The sequence below is a fragment of the Oncorhynchus clarkii genome, chromosome 6 (genome assembly GCF_045791955.1).
Source record: "Oncorhynchus clarkii lewisi isolate Uvic-CL-2024 chromosome 6, UVic_Ocla_1.0, whole genome shotgun sequence".
Lineage (NCBI taxonomy): Eukaryota > Metazoa > Chordata > Actinopteri > Salmoniformes > Salmonidae > Oncorhynchus > Oncorhynchus clarkii.
This window is the reverse complement of record NC_092152.1, coordinates 4,193,074-4,214,805: the sequence shown is the minus strand read 5'-3', so window position 1 is coordinate 4,214,805 and position 21,732 is coordinate 4,193,074. Positions and strand designations below refer to the sequence as shown.

Sequence of the window (21,732 nt, the reverse complement as noted above, 5' to 3'; positions counted from 1 at the left end):
TGCCCTAAAAGTCACTTCTGTCTGTTCTGTTCTGGCACCCTATTCCCTACATAGTGCACTACTTATAACTACTGCCCTATGGGTCCTGGTCAAAAGTATTGAACTGTAGTGCACTATGTAGGGAATAGGGTGCCATTTGGGACTCAAGAATGTTCTTGGCTGTGGCTGGGCTAGTGTTTACAGGAACCCCAGGGACCAACTGTTTTTAACTTTGAATGTATTTTTTTAGGAGCTATCGTAAACATGCATTTAAATTTCAGAGCCCTCTTAAAAATAACAAGAGGGGGTACAAAGTGATTGGCATCGTTTGTAAACATCCGCCATTTTGTCTGCCAAATAAAAGCATCAGGTTTGGGGTCAATTGCATTCAAATTCCAGTCAATTACGAAAGTAAACCAAATTCCAATTACACATTTTTTTTTCCATTGAAAAGCATTGAAGAGAACTGGAATTTTTGTCTACGTCCTGAATTGAAACTGAATTGACCCCAACCCTGGAAACCTCAGAAACTGAAAAAAGTCCTGATGAGCCCGACTTTCTCGCTCTCTCTTACACGCACGCACGCACGCACGCACGCACGCACTCACACACACACACACACACACACACACACACACACACACACACACACACAAACCCTATTTTCCTTAAACCTAACCCTAGCTCCTAACTCCAACATTAAAACTAACCCTAGCTCCTAAAACTAACTTTAGCTCATAACCCTAACAAACTATTTCTAACCTTAACCCAGAGTCCCCACCAAGTCAAATGCTATTTCTAGGTGTTAACAAAATGTCCCAAGTTGGTCAAATATTTGTCCATGTAGTATTGTGGTGGGGACTTCTGGTTCACACACACACACACACACACACACACACACACACACACACACACACACACACACACACACACACACACACACACACCACGATGTGCATGGAGAAAATGTGTTATTTTAAAAAGAGGTGAAATTGATTTACGTCTCCCTCCTATTCTGAGACATAATTGCTGAGAGTATTCCAAAACCATGAGTTCTGTAACGGAGACCTCCCCTCTGGGCTAAACGGCTGGATATGGAGACCTCCCCTCTGGGCTAAACAGATACGGAGACCTCCTCTCTGGGTTAAACGGCTGGATACGGAGACCTCCCCTCTGGGTTAAACGGCTGGATACGGAGACCTCCCCTCTGGGCTAAACGGCTGGATATGGAGACCTCCCCTCTGGGTTAAACGGCTGGATACGGAGACCTCCCCTCTGGGCTAAACGGCTGGATACGGAGACCTCCCCTCTGGGCTAAACAGATACGGAGACCTCCTCTCTGGGCTAAATGGATACGGAGACCTCCCCTCTGGGCTAAACGGCTGGATACGGAGACCTCCCCTCTGGGCTAAACGGCTGGATACGGAGACCTCTCTGAGCTAAACAGATACGGAGACCTCCTCTCTGGGCTAAACGGCTGGATACGGAGACCTCCCCTCTGGGCTAAACAGCTGGATACGGAGACCTCCCCTCTGGGCTAAACGGCTGGATACGGAGACCTCCCCTCTGGGCTAAACGGCTGGATACGGAGACCTCCTCTCTGGGCTAAACGGCTGGATACGGAGACCTCCTCTCTGGGCTAAACGGCTGGATATGGAGACCTCCTCTCTGGGCTAAACAGATACGGAGACCTCCTCTCTGGGCTAAACGGCTGGATACGGAGACCTCCTCTCTGGGTTAAACAGATACGGAGACCTCCTCACTGGGCTAAACGGCTGGATACGGAGACCTCCTCTCTGGGCTAAACGGCTGGATACGGAGACCTCCCCTCTGGGCTAAACAGATACGGAGACCTCCCCTCTGGGCTAAACAGCTGGATACGGAGAACATCCCTCTGGGCTAAACGGCTGGATACGGAGACCTCCTCTCTGGGCTAAACAGATACGGAGACCTCCTCTCTGGGCTAAACGGCTGGATATAGAGACCTCCCCTCTGGGTTAAACGGCTGGATACGGAGACCTCACCTCTGGGCTAAACGGCTGGATACGGAGACCTCCTCTCTGGGCTAAATGGCTGGATATGGAGACCTCCCCTCTGGGCTAAACGGCTGGATACGGAGACCTCCCCTCTGGGCTAAACAGATACGGAGACCTCCTCTCTGGGCTAAATGGATACGGAGACCTCCTCTCTGGGTTAAACGGCTGGATACGGAGACCTCCTCTCTGGGTTAAACGGCTGGATACGGAGACCTCCCCTCTGGGCTAAACGGCTGGATATGGAGACCTCCCCTCTGGGTTAAACGGCTGGATACGGAGACCTCCCCTCTGGACTAAACGGCTGGATACGGAGAGCTCCCCTCTGGGCTAAACAGATACGGAGACCTCCTCTCTGGGCTAAATGGATACGGAGACCTCCCCTCTGGGCTAAACGGCTGGATACGGAGACCTCCCCTCTGGGCTAAACGGCTGGATACGGAGACCTCCTCTCTGTGCTAAACAGATACGGAGACCTCCTCTCTGGGTTAAACGGCTGGATACGGAGACCTCCCCTCTGGGCTAAACGGCTGGATACGGAGACCTCCCCTCTGGGCTAAACAGCTGGATACGGAGACCTCCCCTCTGGGCTAAATGGCTGGATACGGAGACCTCCCCTCTGGGCTAAACGGCTGGATACGGAGACCTCCTCTCTGGGCTAAACGGCTGGATACGGAGAGATCCTCTCTGGGCTAAACGACTGGATATGGAGACCTCCTCTCTGGGCTAAACAGATACGGAGACCTCCTCTCTGGGCTAAACGGCTGGATACGGAGACCTCCTCTCTGGGTTAAACAGATACGGAGACCTCCTCACTGGGCTAAACGGCTGGATACGGAGACCTCCTCTCTAAGCTAAACGGCTGGATACGGAGACCTCCCCTCTGGGCTAAACAGATACGGAGACCTCCCCTCTGGGCTAAACAGCTGGATACGGAGAACATCCCTCTGGGCTAAACGGCTGGATACGGAGACCTCCTCTCTGGGCTAAACAGATACGGAGACCTCCTCTCTGGGCTAAACGGCTGGATATAGAGACCTCCCCTCTGGGTTAAACGTCTGGATACGGAGACCTCACCTCTGGGCTAAACGGCTGGATACGGAGACCTCCTCTCTGGGCTAAATGGCTGGATATGGAGACCTCCCCTCTGGGCTAAACGGCTGGATACGGAGACCTCCCCTCTGGGCTAAACAGATACGGAGACCTCCTCTCTGGGCTAAATGGATACGGAGACCTCCTCTCTGGGTTAAACGGCTGGATACGGAGACCTCCTCTCTGGGTTAAACGGCTGGATACGGAGACCTCCCCTCTGGGCTAAACGGCTGGATATGGAGACCTCCCCTCTGGGTTAAACGGCTGGATACGGAGACCTCCCCTCTGGACTAAACGGCTGGATACGGAGACCTCCCCTCTGGGCTAAACAGATACGGAGACCTCCTCTCTGGGCTAAATGGATACGGAGACCTCCCCTCTGGGCTAAACGGCTGGATACGGAGACCTCCCCTCTGGGCTAAACGGCTGGATACGGAGACCTCCTCTCTGTGCTAAACAGATACGGAGACCTCCTCTCTGGGCTAAACGGCTGGATACGGAGACCTCCCCTCTGGGCTAAACAGCTGGATACGGAGACCTCCCCTCTGGGCTAAACGGCTGGATACGGAGACCTCCCCTCTGGGCTAAACGGCTGGATACGGAGACCTCCTCTCTGGGCTAAACGGCTGGATACGGAGAGATCCTCTCTGGGCTAAACGACTGGATATGGAGACCTCCTCTCTGGGCTAAACAGATACGGAGACCTCCTCTCTGGGCTAAACGGCTGGATACGGAGACCTCCTCTCTGGGTTAAACAGATACGGAGACCTCCTCACTGGGCTAAACGGCTGGATACGGAGACCTCCTCTCTGGGCTAAACGGCTGGATACGGAGACCTCCCCTCTGGGCTAAACAGATACGGAGACCTCCCCTCTGGGCTAAACAGCTGGATACGGAGACCTCCCCTCTGGGCTAAACGGCTGGATACGGAGACCTCCTCTCTGGGCTAAACGTCTGGATACGGAGACCTCCTCTCTGGGCTAAACAGATACGGAGACCTCCTCTCTGGGCTAAACGGCTGGATATAGAGACCTCCCCTCTGGGTTAAACGGCTGGATACGGAGACCTCACCTCTGGGCTAAACGGCTGGATACGGAGACCTCCTCTCTGGGCTAAATGGCTGGATATGGAGACCTCCCCTCTGGGCTAAACGGCTGGATATGGAGACCTCTCTGGGTTAAACGGCTGGATACGGAGACCTCCCCTCTGGGCTAAACGGCTGGATACGGAGACCTCCTCTCTGGGCTAAATGGCTGGATATGGAGACCTCCTCTCTGGGCTAAACGGCTGGATATGGAGAGCTCCTCTCTGGGCTAAACGGCTGGATATGGAGACCTCCCCTCTGGGCTAAACGGCTGGATACGGAGACCTCCTCTCTGGGCTAAACGGCTGGATACGGAATACAAAATGTTTGGAATGGAGTGAAAAAATACAGATTTTCCTCTCAGGAAATTACTTGATAGAAATATACATTCTAAACAAGAGATCTAGTATAGAAACCTACAGTGTTCCTGAAGTCGTAACGTTAAGTAAATGTTGAACACGCTTTAACCTGAAAGCTCAACCCTGAACTCCTGACCTGAGAATGATGGCTGCTGAGACTTAGAGAGGGTTGAAATAACAGGATGTTGGGATTGAAGACGATTTATATTTAATAACAGGACCGTTGCCGAAATATTGGATATTTTTCGATTTGTTTTATCAACCCTTTGTATATCATGCTTACCTTCCTCACTGCTTACCTTCCTCACTGCTTACCTTCCTCACTGCTTACCTTCCTCACTGCTTACCTTCCTCACTGCTTACCTTCCTCACTGCTTACCTTCCTCACTGCTTACCTTCCTCACTGCTTACCTTCCTCATTGCTTACCTTCCTCACTGCTTACCTTCCTCGCTGCTTACCTTCCTCACTGCATTACCTTCCTCACTGCTTACCTTCCTCACTGCATTACCTTCCTCACTGCTTACCTTCCTCACTGCATTACCTTCCTTGCTGCATTGCCTTCCTCACTGCTTACCTTCCTCACTGCTTACCTTCCTTGCTGCTTACCTTCCTCACTGCATTACCTTCCTCACTGCTTACCTTCCTCACTGCATTACCTTCCTCACTGCTTACCTTCCTCACTGCATTACCTTCCTTGCTGCATTGCCTTCCTCACTGCTTACCTTCCTCACTGCATTACCTTAATCGCTGCTTACCTTCCTCACTGCTTACCTTCCTCACTGCTTACCTTCCTCACTGCATTACCTTCCTCACTGCTTACCTTCCTCACTGCATTACCTTCCTCGCTGCATTACCTTCATCGCTGCATTACCTTCCTCACTGCATTCCCTGTGACAATACTGTATGTGTGAACAGAGCGTGGGGTAAAATCACTGAGCCGAGCCAGGAAAAACCCCATATTACAACCTATGTGGTGATATTTGTGTCGTTTGCTCTTACAACCCATTCGTTCACACGCCAGCGTGACATACCATAAGGCCCGTGACAACAAAAAGACAAGTCGCACAGAGGCGGAATATGTTAAACTACACAATACGTTTTGTTTCATCACAAAACCTGGAGAGCGACATCTGTCTGGTGACGTCCACAAAGCAAATATTGTATGTATCACCTGCAGCAAGGTGAAGCAAGTTCATGTGTTCAATAGTTATAGGACCTGCAGCAAGGTGAAGCAAGTTCATGTGTTCAACAGTTATAGGACCTGCAGCAAGGTGAAGCAAGTTCCTGTTTTCAACAGTTATAGGACCTGCAGCAAGGTGAAGCAAGTTCATGTGTTCAACAGTTATAGGACCTGCAGCAAGGTGAAGCAAGTTCATGTTTTCAACAGTTATAGGACCTGCAGCAAGGTGAAGCAAGTTCATGTGTTCAACAGTTATAGGACCTGCAGCAAGGTGAAGCAAGTTCATGTGTTCAACAGTTATAGGACCTACAGCAAGGTGAAGCAAGTTCGTGTTTTCAACAGTTATAGGACCTGCAGCAAGGTGAAGCAAGTTCGTTTTTTCAACAGTTATAGGACCTGCAGCAAGGTGAAGCAAGTTCATGTTTTCAACAGTTATAGGACCTGCAGCAAGGTGAAGCAAGTTTGTGTTTTCAACAGTTATAGGACCTGCAGCAAGGTGAAGCAAGTTCATGTGTTCAACAGTTATAGGACCTGCAGCAAGGTGAAGCAAGTTCATGTTTTCAACAGTTATAGGACCTGCAGCAAGGTGAAGCAAGTTCATGTGTTCAACAGTTTACTAAACAACTAGTGAACCACAGAGTTACTGCAAGTCAGAACAAAGACAACAGGAGCCCCGCCTCTGCTATTCCAGCACCATTTACACTTAAAACATCATCAAATCAACAAGGTTATATATGCTCAGTTTTATACACTGAAAACAAACTTAAAGATGCCCAAAAACGATTTAGTCCAATCGATGTTACTAAATATCATGTGGCTGTCCATGGTACTAAATATATCTAAATATGTCTAAATATGTCTAAATATATCTACATATGTCTAAATATGTCTAAATATATCTAAATATGTCCAAATATGTCTAAATATGTCTACATATGTCTACATATGTCTAAATATGTCTACATATGTCTACATATGTCTACATATGTCTAAATATGTCTAAATATATCTAAATATATCTAAATATATCTAAATATATCTAAATATGTCTACATATGTCTACATATATCTAAATATGTCTACATATGTCTAAATATGTCTAAATATATCTAAATATATCTACATATGTCTACATATGTCTACATATGTCTAAATATATCTAAATATGTCTAAATATGTCTAAATATGTCTACATATATCTAAATATGTCTACATATATCTAAATATGTCTACATATGTCTAAATATGTCTAAATATATCTAAATATATCTAAATATGTCTACATATGTCTAAATATGTCTAAATATATCTAAATATGTCTACATATGTCTACATATGTCTAAATATGTCTAAATATGTCTCCAGTTAAAGGTTGAACTTTAACCCCTTTAATAGATCCCTTCACTCATTAAGGAAGTCCACCCCTGTATTTATTATTTTGAGATATTTATCTTTTATTAAGTCACATTGAGATATATATCTCCTTTTTCAAGTGAGCCTTTGTACATTCAGTTCATTCATAAAGGCTTAGAATGCATTCATTCTCAGAGAAACACAAGAGGCAATTCCCTCGCAATGACATTTATTAGATACTCCCTTCAGGAAGTGCTACAGTATAATCATGAATGGGTTTGTATTCATGGAGAATCAGCATACCCTCTCCCATGTCCCTTGTTGGAGCGAAGCTAAATTCTATTTATTTAACATGTATTTATCCAGCAAAATTGACTCAGTAACAATCGTCGTGTGATGATATGCAAGTCGGTCAGTGAGTAGTGTCGCCATAAACATGAAAATAGAATCTCCTTTTATGAGAGAAGCTGATGGGAATTGAAAGGTCATGTTTGGCCCATTTTGGGAGGATTCTGGACATGTTCTGTTATGTACTGAGCTGTTCCCTTCCTCCCTCATTACTACTATTCCTACTACTACTACTACTACTACTACTACTACTGATACTACTACTACTACTGCTACTACTACTACTACTGCTACTACTACTACTACTACTGATACTACTTTTACTACTACTGATACTACTACTACTACTACTACTACTACTACTACTACTACTACTACTACTACTACTACTGCTACTAATACTACTACTACTACTACTGCTACTAATACTACTACTACTACTACTACTACTGATACTACTTTTACTACTACTGATACTACTACTACTACTACTACTACTGCAGCTACTACTACTACTACTACTACTACTGATACTACTTTTACTACTACTACTACTACTGATACTACTACTACTACTACTATTACTGCTACTACTACTACTACTGATACTACTACTACTACTACTACTGATACTACTTTTACTACTACTACTACTACTACTACTACTGCAGCTACTACAACTGCTGCTACTGCTAATACTGCTACTGATACTACTACTGCTATTGCTACTTCTCCTATTACTACTACTACTGCTCTAACTACTACTACTGATACTACTACTACTACTACTACTACTGCTACTACTACTACTACTGATACTACTACTACTACTACTGATACTACTACTACTACTACTACTACTGCTCCTACTACCACTACTGCTACTACTGCTACAACTATTACTACTACTGACACTACTACTACTACTACTACTACTACTACTACTACTACTGCTACTACTACTACTACTGATACTACTACTACTACTACTACTGATACTACTTTTACTACTACTACTACTACTACTACTACTGCAGCTACTACAACTGCTGCTACTGCTAATACTGCTACTGATACTACTACTGCTATTGCTACTTCTCCTATTACTACTACTACTGCTACTACTACTACTACTGATACTACTACTACTACTACTACTACTGCTACTACTACTACTACTGATACTACTACTACTACTACTACTGATACTACTACTACTACTACTACTACTGCTCCTACTACCACTACTGCTACTACTGCTACAACTATTACTACTACTGACACTACTACTACTACTACTACTACTACTACTACTACTACTGCTACTACTACTACTACTGATACTACTACTACTACTACTACTACTGATACTACTTTTACTACTACTACTACTACTGATACTACTACTACTACTACTACTGCAGCTACTACAACTGCTGCTACTGCTACTACTGCTACTGATACTACTACTGCTATTGCTACTTCTCCTATTACTGCTACTACCAATGCTACTACTACTACTACTACTGAGCAAGGCAGTTAACTCACTGTTCCCCTGAACAAGGCAGTTAACCCACTGTTCCCCTGAACAAGGCAGTTAACTCACTGTTCCCCTGAACAAGGCAGTTAACCCACTGTTCCCCTGAACAAGGCAGTTAACCCACTGTTCCCCTGAACAAAGCAGTTAACCCACTGTTCCCCTGAGTAAGGCAGTTAACCCACTGTTCCCCTGAGCAAGGCAGTTAACCCACTGTTCCCCTGAACAAGGCAGTTAACCCACTGTTCCCCTGAACAAGGCAGTTAACCCACTGTTCCCCTGAGCAAGGCAGTTAACCCACTGTTCCCCTGAACAAGGCAGTTAACCCACTGTTCCCCTGAGCGAGGCAGTTAACCCACTGTTCCCCTGAACAAGGCAGTTAACCCGCTGTTCCCCTGAACAAGGCAGTTAACTCACTGTTCCCCTGAGCAAGGCAGTTAACCCACTGTTCCCCTGAGCAAGGCAGTTAACTCACTGTTCCCCTGAGCAAGGCAGTTAACTCACTGTTCCCCTGAGCAAGGCAGTTAACTCACTGTTCCCCTGAACAAGGCAGTTAACCCACTGTTCCCCTGAACAAGGCAGTTAACTCACTGTTCCCCTGAACAAGGCAGTTAACCCACTGTTCCCCTGAACAAGGCAGTTAACCCACTGTTCCCCTGAACAAAGCAGTTAACCCACTGTTCCCCTGAGCAAGGCAGTTAACCCACTGTTCCCCTGAGCAAGGCAGTTAACCCACTGTTCCCCTGAACAAGGCAGTTAACCCACTGTTCCCCTGAACAAGGCAGTTAACCCACTGTTCCCCTGAGCAAGGCAGTTAACCCACTGTTCCCCTGAACAAGGCAGTTAACCCACTGTTCCCCTGAGCGAGGCAGTTAACCCACTGTTCCCCTGAACAAGGCAGTTAACCCGCTGTTCCCCTGAACAAGGCAGTTAACTCACTGTTCCCCTGAGCAAGGCAGTTAACCCACTGTTCCCCTGAGCAAGGCAGTTAACTCACTGTTCCCCTGAGCAAGGCAGTTAACTCACTGTTCCCCTGAGCAAGGCAGTTAACTCATTGTTCCCCTGAGCAAGGCAGTTAACTCACTGTTCCCCTGAGCAAGGCAGTTAACCCACTGTTACCCTGAACAGGCAGTTAACCCACTGTTCCCCTGAACAGGCAGTTAACCCACTGTTCCCCTGAACAAGGCAGTTAACCCACTGTTCCCCTGAACAAGGCAGTTAACCCACTGTTCCCCTGAACAAGGCAGTTAACCCACTGTTCCCCTGAACAAGGCAGTTAATCCACTGTTCCCCTGAACAAGGCAGTTAACCCACTGTTCCCCTGAACAAGGCAGTTAACCCACTGTTCCCCTGAGCAAGGCAGTTAACCCACTGTTCCCCTGAGCAAGGCAGTTAACCCACTGGTCCCCAGGTGCCGAAGACATGGATGTCGATTTAATGCAGCCCCCCCACACCTCTCTGGTTGAGTTAAATGTGGAAGACACATTTCAGTTGAAGGCATGTTGTCTTGTGGGCTGTAGTGAAATGTCCCCACAAACGTTGATTTATTGAATCAACAAATCACATCACACCACAACGCACTCAAACAATTTCAAGGGTTATTGACACTCAAGATAAATATAAGGCAACTTTTCCTCCACACAGCTAGGCTGTCCCATAACCGCTGAAACACCAGCTGCGATACTCTGGTTTTAGGCAGGCCTGCAATCTGGAGGCCACGTACAGTAAGCCTACGTACGCACTAACCTGCATCTGGATCCCAGGCTGTCTAAGCACGCCACAAAGGGGGCTGCTATTTACGGAGATGAGACCAAAAGCCTGCGCTCCATGGTCCAATCGAATTGAATATATATATACACACACACACACACACACACACACACACACACACACACACACACACACACACACACACACACACACACACACACACACACACACACACACACGCACACCTTCAGTGCTTGTCCCACCACTTCACTGCAAAGGTAAGACAGGGTAAGGTGTGGGGGAGTTTGTCTCTTCCAGAATATAGGTTAATCCCTCTTTAGTTCCATAACGGTCTGTTTATTCCACATAGAGATAACTGCAGGAAGAGTAACAGGCCGTAACGGTCTGTTTATTCCACATTGAGAGAACTGCAGGAAGAGTAACAGGCTGTAACAGTCTGTTTATTCCACATAGAGAGAGAACTGCAGGAAGAGTAACAGGCTGTAACAGTCTGTTTATTCCACATAGAGAGAGAGAACTGCAGGAAGAGTAACAGGCTGTAACAGTCTGTTTATTCCACATAGAGAGAGAGAACTGCAGGAAGAGTAACAGGCTGTAACAGTCGGTTTATTACACATAGAGAGAACTGCAGGAAGAGTAACAGGCTGTAACAGTCGGTTTATTCCACATAGAGAGAACTGCAGGAAGAGTAACAGGCTGTAACAGTCGGTTTATTCCACATAGAGAGAACTGCAGGAAGAGTAACAGGCTGTAACAGTCGGTTTATTCCACATAGAGAGAGAGAACTGCAGGAAGAGTAACAGGCTGTAACAGTCTGTTTATTCCACATAGAGAGAGAGAACTGCAGGAAGAGTAACAGGCTGTAACAGTCGGTTTATTCCACATAGAGAGAGAGAACTGCAGGAAGAGTAACAGGCTGTAACAGTCTGTTTATTCCACATAGAGAGAGAGAACTGTAGGAAGAGTAACAGGATGTAACAGTCTGTTTATTCCACATAGAGAGAGAGAACTGCAGGAAGAGTAACAAGCTGTAACAGTCTGTTTATTCCACATAGAGAGAGAACTGCAGGAAGGGCAGGTGGGAGAGGATTATCCTGTTGGATTATCACTATATAGGGAATAAGTCCTCATAGGGTTCTGGGCTAAAGTAGTGCACTATATAGGGAATAAATCCTCATAGGGTTCTGGTCTAAAGTAGTGCACTATATAGGGAATAGGTCCCAATAGGGCCCTGGTCAAAAGTAGTGCACTACATAGGGAATAGGGGACAATTTGGGATGTACACAAAGACCACACGTCCTTTTATTAGGTAGGTCCTTCATCACGTCCTTCGTCAGTTCTGAGGAGGCCTGGGTCTGTGTGGCTTTAGGGAGTGGTGACCCAACTCTACAGGAAGTGTTTGATTTCCAGACAGATTCCTCCCTCACTGACACATTTAGCACCAAGACCATTGAGCAAACGCCCCGATGACAGTCCTTGTTTTCATCTGAGATTGCGTTGAGAGGGGGAGGAACATGACGGTATTCATCACATTGTCTCGGTGAGTGTGATTGATGGAAATCGAGAACTATGACCTCGGAGCACATTTCAATTAGTCCTTAATTAAAGTACACAACCCTGCTTCAACACAGCCCTGCAGTAAAGTATACTGCCCTGCAGTAAAGTATACAGCCCTGCTTCAACACAGCCCTGCAGTAAAGTATACTGCCCTGCAGTAAAGTATACAGCCCTGCAGTAAAGTATATAGCCCTGCAGTAAAGTATACAGCCCTGCAGTAAAGTATACAGCCCTGCAGTAAAGTATACAGCCCTGCAGTAAAGTATACAGCCCTGCAGTAAAGTACACAGCCCTGCAGTAAAGTATACAGCCCTGTAGTAAAGTATACAGCCCTGCAGTAAAGTACACAGCCCTGCAGTAAAGTATACAGCCCTGCTTCTACACAGCCCTGCAGTAAAGTACACAGCCCTGCAGTAAAGTATACTGCCCTGCAGTAAAGTAAACAGCCCTGCAGTAAAGTATACAGCCCTGCAGTAAAGTACACAGCCCTCCAGTAAAGTACACAGCCCTGCAGTAAAGTACACAGCCCTGCAGTAAAGTATACAGCCCTGCAGTAAAGTACACAGTCTGGAGGGGATGTGTTCGCTTGCATCGTGCCACAACGATACACCAGCTCTCCCATGTTGAGGTGCAGAATAAACAACACTACAGTGAAACACACACACACACACACACACACACACACACAGAGAGAGAGAGAGAGAAACACACACAGAGACACACACAGACAAGAATAGACAAGCTGTGTGTAGATAGCACAGCCAGCGAGAGCAAGGGAGCCAACCATGGCATTTCAGGTTAGGTTACACAGCATGGTATGTTGGGATGAAACCATGGCGTTTCAGGTTTCACAGCATGGTATGTTGGGATGAATATGTGAATAACAAAACCAGTCCTCCTCTTCTTGTAACACTGACCATAGAAATAACATCAGAGCAGATCAAGCCTCGACAGGGGAATGTCCATTCTACAATTCTGATACTGAACACAATCTGTGGGCTGTTAACGGCCAGACTGAATAGATTTTAGGACTGCCCAATTCTGGTCCCTGAGGGGGTGGGGGGGGGGTCAATTCCACTCGCCTGGTGTCCCAGGTCTGAACTAGTATCTCCTTTTAGAGGATGAGGATGAAAACCAGGAGTGTTTCGGTCCTCCGGGAAATGGAATAGGGTATCCCTGGAATGGATCGTACAGGCTTCTCCTTTGATCTCACTTTCCTACAATACCAAGTGGACGAAGTCAGAAGAAACTCAGCACCCCTTAACTCAGCGAAGTGAACCACTTCCTCTATTGTGCAATCCCAGTCGTCGATCTGAAAAGATAATCAATCCTGACCTCTTGACCTCCTGACATCCTTGGATGCCGAATACGCAAGGGCATCCGGAGACCTTAGAAGTGGATATTCGTGCATTTGTGTGTGCCAGTAGACCATTGTTGGCGTCATGAAAGCCACTGTTGTTGCATCACTAAAATACAATATTATAATAATAATTACAACAATAACAATAATAACAATAACAATGATAATAGTAATGATAATAATAATAATAACACGAATAATACTACTACTAATAATAATAATAATAACAATGATAATAGTAATGATAATAACAATAATAATAATAATAATAATAATAATAATAATAACAATAATAATAATACTAACAATAACAATAATAATAATAACACGAATAATACTACTACTAATAATAATAATAATAACAATGATAATAGTAATGATAATAACAATAATAATAATACTAACAATAACAATAATAATAATAACACGAATAATACTACTACTACTAATAATAATAATAATAACAATGATAATAGTAATGATAATAACAATAATAATAATAATAATAATAATAATAACAATAATAATAATAATAATAATACTAACAATAACAATAATAATAATAATAACAATAACAATAATAATAATAACACGAATAATAATAATACTACTACTAATAATAATAATAATAATAATAATACTAACAATAACAATAATAATAACAATAACAATAATAATAATAACACAAATAATAATAATACTACTACTAATAATAATAATAATAATAATACTAACAATAATAATTATAATAATAGGACTAATAACAATAATAACAATAGTAATAATAAAAACAATAATTATTATTATTATAATAATAATAATAATAATAATAACAATAATAATCATAATAACCATAATAAATATAATAATTATAATAGTAATAATAATATGAATTTAACAGGATCTCTATGATTTTGCTGAAGGTCTGTTTACATAACCCAGATCACTGGGTTTTAGTTCATAACTTCACATTTAGATGACATGTTTTGCATGTTGTACTGGACTGAAGAATGGAGACCCGTTCATCACGTCCTTCGTCAGTTCTGAGGAGGCCTGGGTCTTGTGTGGCTTTAGGGAGTGGTGACCAAACTCTACAGGAAGTGTTTGATTTCCAGACAGATTCCCCCCTCACTGACGCAGAACATTTAGCACCAAGACCATTGAGCAAACGTCCCGATGACAGTCCTTGTTTTCGTCTGAGATTGCGTTGAGAGGGGGAGGAACATGGCGGTATTCATCACATTGTCTCAATCATCACATTGTACTGGACTGAAGAATGGAGACCCGTTCATCACGTCCTTGGTCAGTTCTGAGGAGGCCTGGGTCTGTGTGGCTTTAGGGAGTGGTGACCAAGCTCTACAGGAAGTGTTTGATTTCCAGGCAGATGATGGTGATCCTGTTGCAGAGGGCTTGATATAAATCCAAACCATTCAGGGTAGAATCATTTGGATGAGTACCTTCCCTCACCCCTGTTGAAGAGTTGGACGATCGTGTTCATTGATTTCTGATGCTTTCCAGACCAAGAAGTGTACTTGCCATTTCAGTCTAAACAAAGCAACATCTACTTAGATACACACGGCCAAACACACACACATATCTCAGAGATGTACAGATTGCAAACGCCCAGCCAGTCAGCTGTGCTGCTAGCCAGATCATGCAGGCACATTTACAGACTTTGGTTGGTTCTGGAGTCGGTTCTGGAGTCGGTTCTGTTGAAGAGAAGCAGTGAAAACTCATCTGGAGTTGTCTAGGCCATAATAAGCCATCCATAACACTGGTCACACTGCCTAGGCAGTCTTTCACACACACACACACACACACACACACCCTTCTGACACCCCACGAGTCAGAAGACAAAAGCGAAGTCCCAAATGCCCCCCTTTTCCCAACGTAGTGCACTACTTTTGACCAGGGCACATAGGGAATAGGGTGCCTTTGTGACGCACTCAAACAGGAAGGTCATTCTCTCAGTTTTACGAGGCGAAGAGTTTGCTTTACACTGCTGCCTTCACATAAAGAAAAAAACAACCATTTGTTTCAGGGAGACAGCTGGTGTAGAATTGGAGAGAGCTTTGCAGAGGGCTGATTAGGCACTTTCATGGTGTCCCCTCCCTACCTGATTAGGCAGTCTTTCATGGTGTCCTCTCCATGCCTGATTAGGCAGTATTTCATGGTGTCCTCTCCCTACATGATTAGGCAGTCTTTCATGGTGTCCCCTCCCTACCTGATTAGGCAGTCTTTCATAGTGTCCTCTCCATGCCTGATTAGGCAGTATTTCATGGTGTCCTCTCCCTACCTGATTAGGCAGTCTTTCATGGTGTCCCCTCCCTACCTGATTTGGCAGTCTTTCATGGTGTCCCCTCCCTACATGATTAGGCAGTCTTTCATGGTGTCCCCTCCCTACATGATTAGGCAGTCTTTCATGGTGTCCCCTCCCTACCTGATTAGGCAGTCTTTCATGGTGTCCCCTCCCTACCTGATTAGGCAGTCTTTCATGGTGTCCCCTCACTGCCTGATTAGGCAGTATTTCATGGAATAAAACAGGTGTAGACCTTAACGTGAAATGCTGACTTTTACAAGACCTTAACCCACAATTAACATAATGTGGAGGCTATATACAGGGTATTACGGTACAGAGTCAATGTGGAGGCTACATACAGGGTATTACGGTACAGAGTCAATGTGGAGGCTATATACAGGGTGTTACGGTACAGAGTCAATGTGGAGGCTATATACAGGGTGTTACGGTACAGAGTCAATGTGGAGGCTATATACAGGGTGTTACGGTACAGAGTCAATGTGGAGGCTATATACGGGGTGTTACGGTACAGAGTCAATGTGGAGGCTATATACAGGGTGTTACGGTACAGAGTCAATGTGGAGGCTATATACAGGGTGTTACGGTACAGAGTCAGTGTGGAGGCTATATACAGGGTGTTACGGTACAGAGTCAGTGTGGAGGCTATATACAGGGTGTTACGGTACAGAGTCAATGTGGAGGCTATATACAGGGGGCACAGGTACAGAGTCAATGTGGAGGCTATATACAGGGTGTTACGGTACAGAGTCAATGTGGAGGCTATATACAGGGGGTACCGGTACAGAGTCAATGTGGAGGCTATATACAGGAGATACCAGTACAGAGTCAATGTGGAGGCTATATACAGGGGGTACCGGTACAGAGTCATTGTGGAGGCTATATACAGGGGGTACCAGTATAGAGTCAATGTGGAGGCTATATACAGGGTGTTACGGTACAGAGTCAATGTGGAGGCTATATACAGGGTGTTACGGTACAGAGTCAATGTGGAGGCTATATACAGGGGGTACCGGTACAGAGTCAATGTGGAGGCTATATACAGGGGGTACCAGTACAAAGTCAATGTGGAGGCATTATACAGGGGTACAGGTACAGAGTCAATTTGGAGGCTATATACAGGGGGTACTGGTACAGAGTCAATGTGGAGGCTATATACAGGGGATACCGGTACAGAGTCAATGTGGAGGCTATATACAGGGGGTACCGGTACAGAGTCAATGTGGAGGCTATATACAGGGTATTACGGTACAGAGTCAATGTGGAGGCTATATACAGGGTATTACGGTACGGAGTCAACGTGGAGGCTATATACAGGGTATTACGGTACAGAGTCAATGTGGAGGATATATACAGGGGGTACCGGTACAGAGTCAATGTGGGGACTATATACAGGGTATTACGGTACAGAGTCAATGTGGAGGTTATATACAGGGTATTACTGTACAGAGTCAATGTGGAGGCTATATGGGAAAGATGTTTGTATTTTGTTCTTAATAAATGATATTGTAAATTGGATGGTAGATTTACATCCTTCATGGAGGTTTCAGAGTTGTATGGGAAGGTCTGCTCAATCCAAGAGTACAACCAATTTATTACAGCATTGCCCCAAAAATGGAGGAGGCAGGTGGCAGCGGGAGGAGTAGGTAGGGAACTGGTCTGTCTGCCCAATATAAAGGATCAAAACTGGAGGAGGTAGGGAACTGGTCTGTCTGCCCAATATAAAGGATCACAACTGGAGGAGGTAGGTGGCAGCGGGAGGAGGTAGGGAACTGGTCTGTCTGCCCAATATAAAGGATCACAACTGGAGGAGGCAGGTGGCAGCGGGAGGAGGTAGGGAACTACTCTGTCTGCCCAATATAAAGGATCAATACTGGAGGAGGCAGGTGGCAGCGGGAGGAGGTAGGGAACTGGTCTGTCTGCCCAATATAAAGGATCAATACTGGAGGAGGCAGGTGGCAGCGGGAGGAGGTAGGGAACTGGTCTGTCTGCCCAATATAAAGGATCAATACTGGAGGAGGTAGGGAACTGGTCTGTCTGCCAAATATAAAGGATCAATACTGGAGGAGGCAGGTGGCAGCAGGAGGAGGTAGGGAACTGGTCTGTCTGCCAATATAAAGGATCAATACTGGAGGAGGCAGGTGGCAGTGGGAGGAGGTGGGGAACTGGTCTGTCTGCCCAATATAAAGGATCACAACTGGAGGAGGAGGGTGGCAGCGGGAGGAGGTAGGGAACTGGTCTGTCTGCCCAATATAAAGGATCAATACTGGAGGAGGCAGGTGGCAGCGGGAGTAGGTAGGGAACTGGTCTGTCTGCCCAATATAAAGGATCAAAACTGGAGGAGGTAGGGAACTGGTCTGTCTGCCCAATATAAAGGATCACAACTGGAGGAGGTAGGTGGCAGCGGGAGGAGGTAGGGAACTGGTCTGTCTGCCCAATATAAAGGATCACAACTGGAGGAGGCAGGTGGCAGCGGGAGGAGGTAGGGAACTACTCTGTCTGCCCAATATAAAGGATCAATACTGGAGGAAGCAGGTGGCAGCGGGAGGAGGTAGGGAACTGGTCTGTCTGCCCAATATAAAGGATCAATACTGGAGGAGGCAGGTGGCAGCGGGAGGAGGTAGGGAACTGGTCTGTCTGCCCAATATAAAGGATCAATACTGGAGGAGGTAGGGAACTGGTCTGTCTGCCAAATATAAAGGATCAATACTGGAGGAGGCAGGTGGCAGCAGGAGGAGGTAGGGAACTGGTCTGTCTGCCCAATATAAAGGATCAATACTGGAGGAGGCAGGTGGCAGTGGGAGGAGGTAGGGAACTGGTCTGTCTGCCCAATATAAAGGATCAATACTGGAGGAGGCAGGTGGCAGTGTGAGGAGGTGGGGAACTGGTCTGTCTGCCCAATATAAAGGATCACAACTGGAGGAGGAGGGTGGCAGCGGGAGGAGGTAGGGAACTGGTCTGTCTGCCCAATATAAAGGATCAATACTGGAGGAGGCAGGTGGCAGTGGGAGGAGGTAGGGAACTGGTCTGTCTGCCCAATATAAAGGATCAAAACTGGAGGAGACAGGTGGCAGCGGGAGGAGGTAGGGAACTGGTCTGTCTGCCCAATATAAAGGATCAATACTGGAGGAGGTAGGGAACTGGTCTGTCTGCCCAATATAAAGAATCAAAACTGGAGGAGGCAGGTGGCAGCGGGAGGAGGTAGGGAACTGGTCTGTCTGCCCAATATAAAGGATCAATACTGGAGGAGGCAGGTGGCAGTGGGAGGAGGTAGGGAACTGGTCTGTCTGCCCAATATAAAGGATCACAACTGGAGGAGGAGGGTGGCAGCGGGAGGAGGTAGGGAACTGGTCTGTCTGCCCAATATAAAGGATCAATACTGGAGGAGGCAGGTGGCAGCGGGAGGAGGTAGGGAACTGGTCTGTCTGCCCAATATAAAGGATCAAAACTGGAGGAGACAGGTGGCAGCGGGAGGAGGTAGGGAACTGGTCTGTCTGCCCAATATAAAGGATCAATACTGGAGGAGGCAGGTGGCAGTGGGAGGAGGTAGGGAACTGGTCTGTCTGCCCAATATAAAGGATCAAAACTGGAGGAGGTAGGTGGGAGGAGGTAGGGAACTGGTCTGTCTGCCCAATATAAAGGATCACAACTGGAGGAGGAGGGTGGCAGCGGGAGGAGGTAGGGAACTGGTCTGTCTGCCAAATATAAAGGATCAATACTGGAGGAGGCAGGTGGCAGCAGGAGGAGGTAGGGAACTGGTCTGTCTGCCCAATATAAAGGATCAAAACTGGAGGAGGAGGGTGGCAGCGGGAGGAGGTAGGGAACTGGTCTGTCTACTCAATATAAACAATCAATACTGGAGGAGGTAGGGAACTGGTCTGTCTGCCCAATATAAAGGATCAAAACTGGAGGAGGTAGGGAACTGGTCTGTCTGCCAGATATAAAGGATCCCAACTGGAGGAGGCAGGTGGCAGCTGGAGGAGGCAGGGAACCGGTCTGTCTGCCCAATATAAAGGATCAAAAACTGATTCTAAAAGCTGACCTAAAACAACACAGCCAGAGTAGAGGGTGCTGGAGCGGTATTCTAGTGAGGCTTCGGAGGCACGCACACCACCCACCTCTTCTGAGTATATTACTCGCTAATGTCCAGTCCCCAGTTAACAAAGTTGACGAAATTAGGGCAAGAGTTGCTTTCCAAAGAGATATCCGGGATTGTAACATACTCTATTTCACGAAGACATGGCTAACTGGGGACATGCTGTCAGAGTCAATACAGCCAATGGGATTTTCAGTGCATTGCGGCGACAGTAACAAACATCTCTCCGCTAAGAAGAAGGGCGGGGTGTGTTTCATGATTAACGACTCATGGTGTAATTGTGACAACATACAGGAACTCAAGTCCTTTTGTTCACCTGACCTAGAATTCCTCACAATCAAATGCCGACCATATTATCTCCTAAGAGAACTCTCCTTGGTTATTGTCACAGCCGTGTTTATCCCCCTGCAAGCGGATACCAAGACGGCCATCAAGAAACTTCACTAGACTTTATGCAAACTGGAAACCATATATCCTGAGGCTGCATTTATTGTAGCTGGGGATTTTAACAAAGCTAATTTGAGAACAAGGCTACTTAAATTCTATCAGCATATCGATTTAACACGCTTGACCACTGCTACTCTAACTTCTGCAATGCATACAAGGCCCTCCTCCGCCCTCCTTTTGGCAAATCTGACCATGACTCCATTTGTTGCTGACATCCTATAGGCAGAAACTAAAACAGGAAGTGCCCGTGCTTAGGTCTAGCCAATGCTGGTCCGACCAATCGGATTCCACACATCAAGATTGCTTCGATAACGTGGACTGGGATATGTTCCAGTTAGCCTCAGATAACAACGTTGACGTATATGCTGACTTGGTGAGCGAGTTTATAAGGAAGTGTATAGGAGATGTTGTACCCAGTGTGACTATTACAACCTTCCCCAACCAGAAACCGTGGATAGACAGCTGCATACCCACAAAACTGAAAGCATGTACCACCACATTTAAGCAAAAAATGAATTTGGCTAGCTAGCTACTGTTGCTAAGAGATGAGAGACGGGGTAGGTTTCAGTTTTGCATCACAGTTCAGTACATAGAACAGATAGATCTCCAATGAGGACATGTTGCATTTTTCACTTTGAATGAGACTGTATGATCTATAATCCTAATTCTGTCCGTCTTTTTCTGTTTCTCTTTCAACAATAATGAAATATTAGCCTGTTAGCACCCATGTAATTAGTTCATTTTCCTTCATGATTTGCTGTAAAAGACTGCAGACAAAATATTGCTTTTAATTACATCAACACTTTTTTTTCCGGAAATTCAAACGGAAAGCACTTCTGATATGTAATCAACTTAGTGGAATTTCTTAAACGTCTTCTTAGAGAATACCTATGGGAGAATGCAACATTTATATACATCCTTCCAGCAAGAAAACTAGGGAGCGGATCTCGGCGCCATCTGCTGACCATTTAGGGGATTGAGTTCTCAACCGGTGTGACAAATTTCATTCCGTAATAGAGAGTATTCACAGAAAAATGAGGATGGGAAAAACTCACTTTAACATGGCATTGCTGGCTCAAAACCTACTACAGACGAGACGATCGTACAATGCACCACATACAGTGAATTATTCTGATGATTACAATTCAGTGGAGGCTGCTGAGGGGAGGACGGATCATAGTAATGGCTGGAATGGAGTTCATGGAAGGGCATCAAACACAGAGTTTCAGAGTGGTTGATGCCATTCCATTCACTCCAT

At 45.6% G+C, this 21,732-nt stretch overlaps 1 protein-coding gene across 1 annotated transcript in view; it reads right to left on the bottom strand.

The window, feature by feature from the left end:
- Positions 1-21,732, bottom strand: part of LOC139411868 (ras-GEF domain-containing family member 1B-A-like) — a 130,379-nt gene that overhangs the window by 82,966 nt on the left and 25,681 nt on the right. The window lies entirely within an intron of this gene.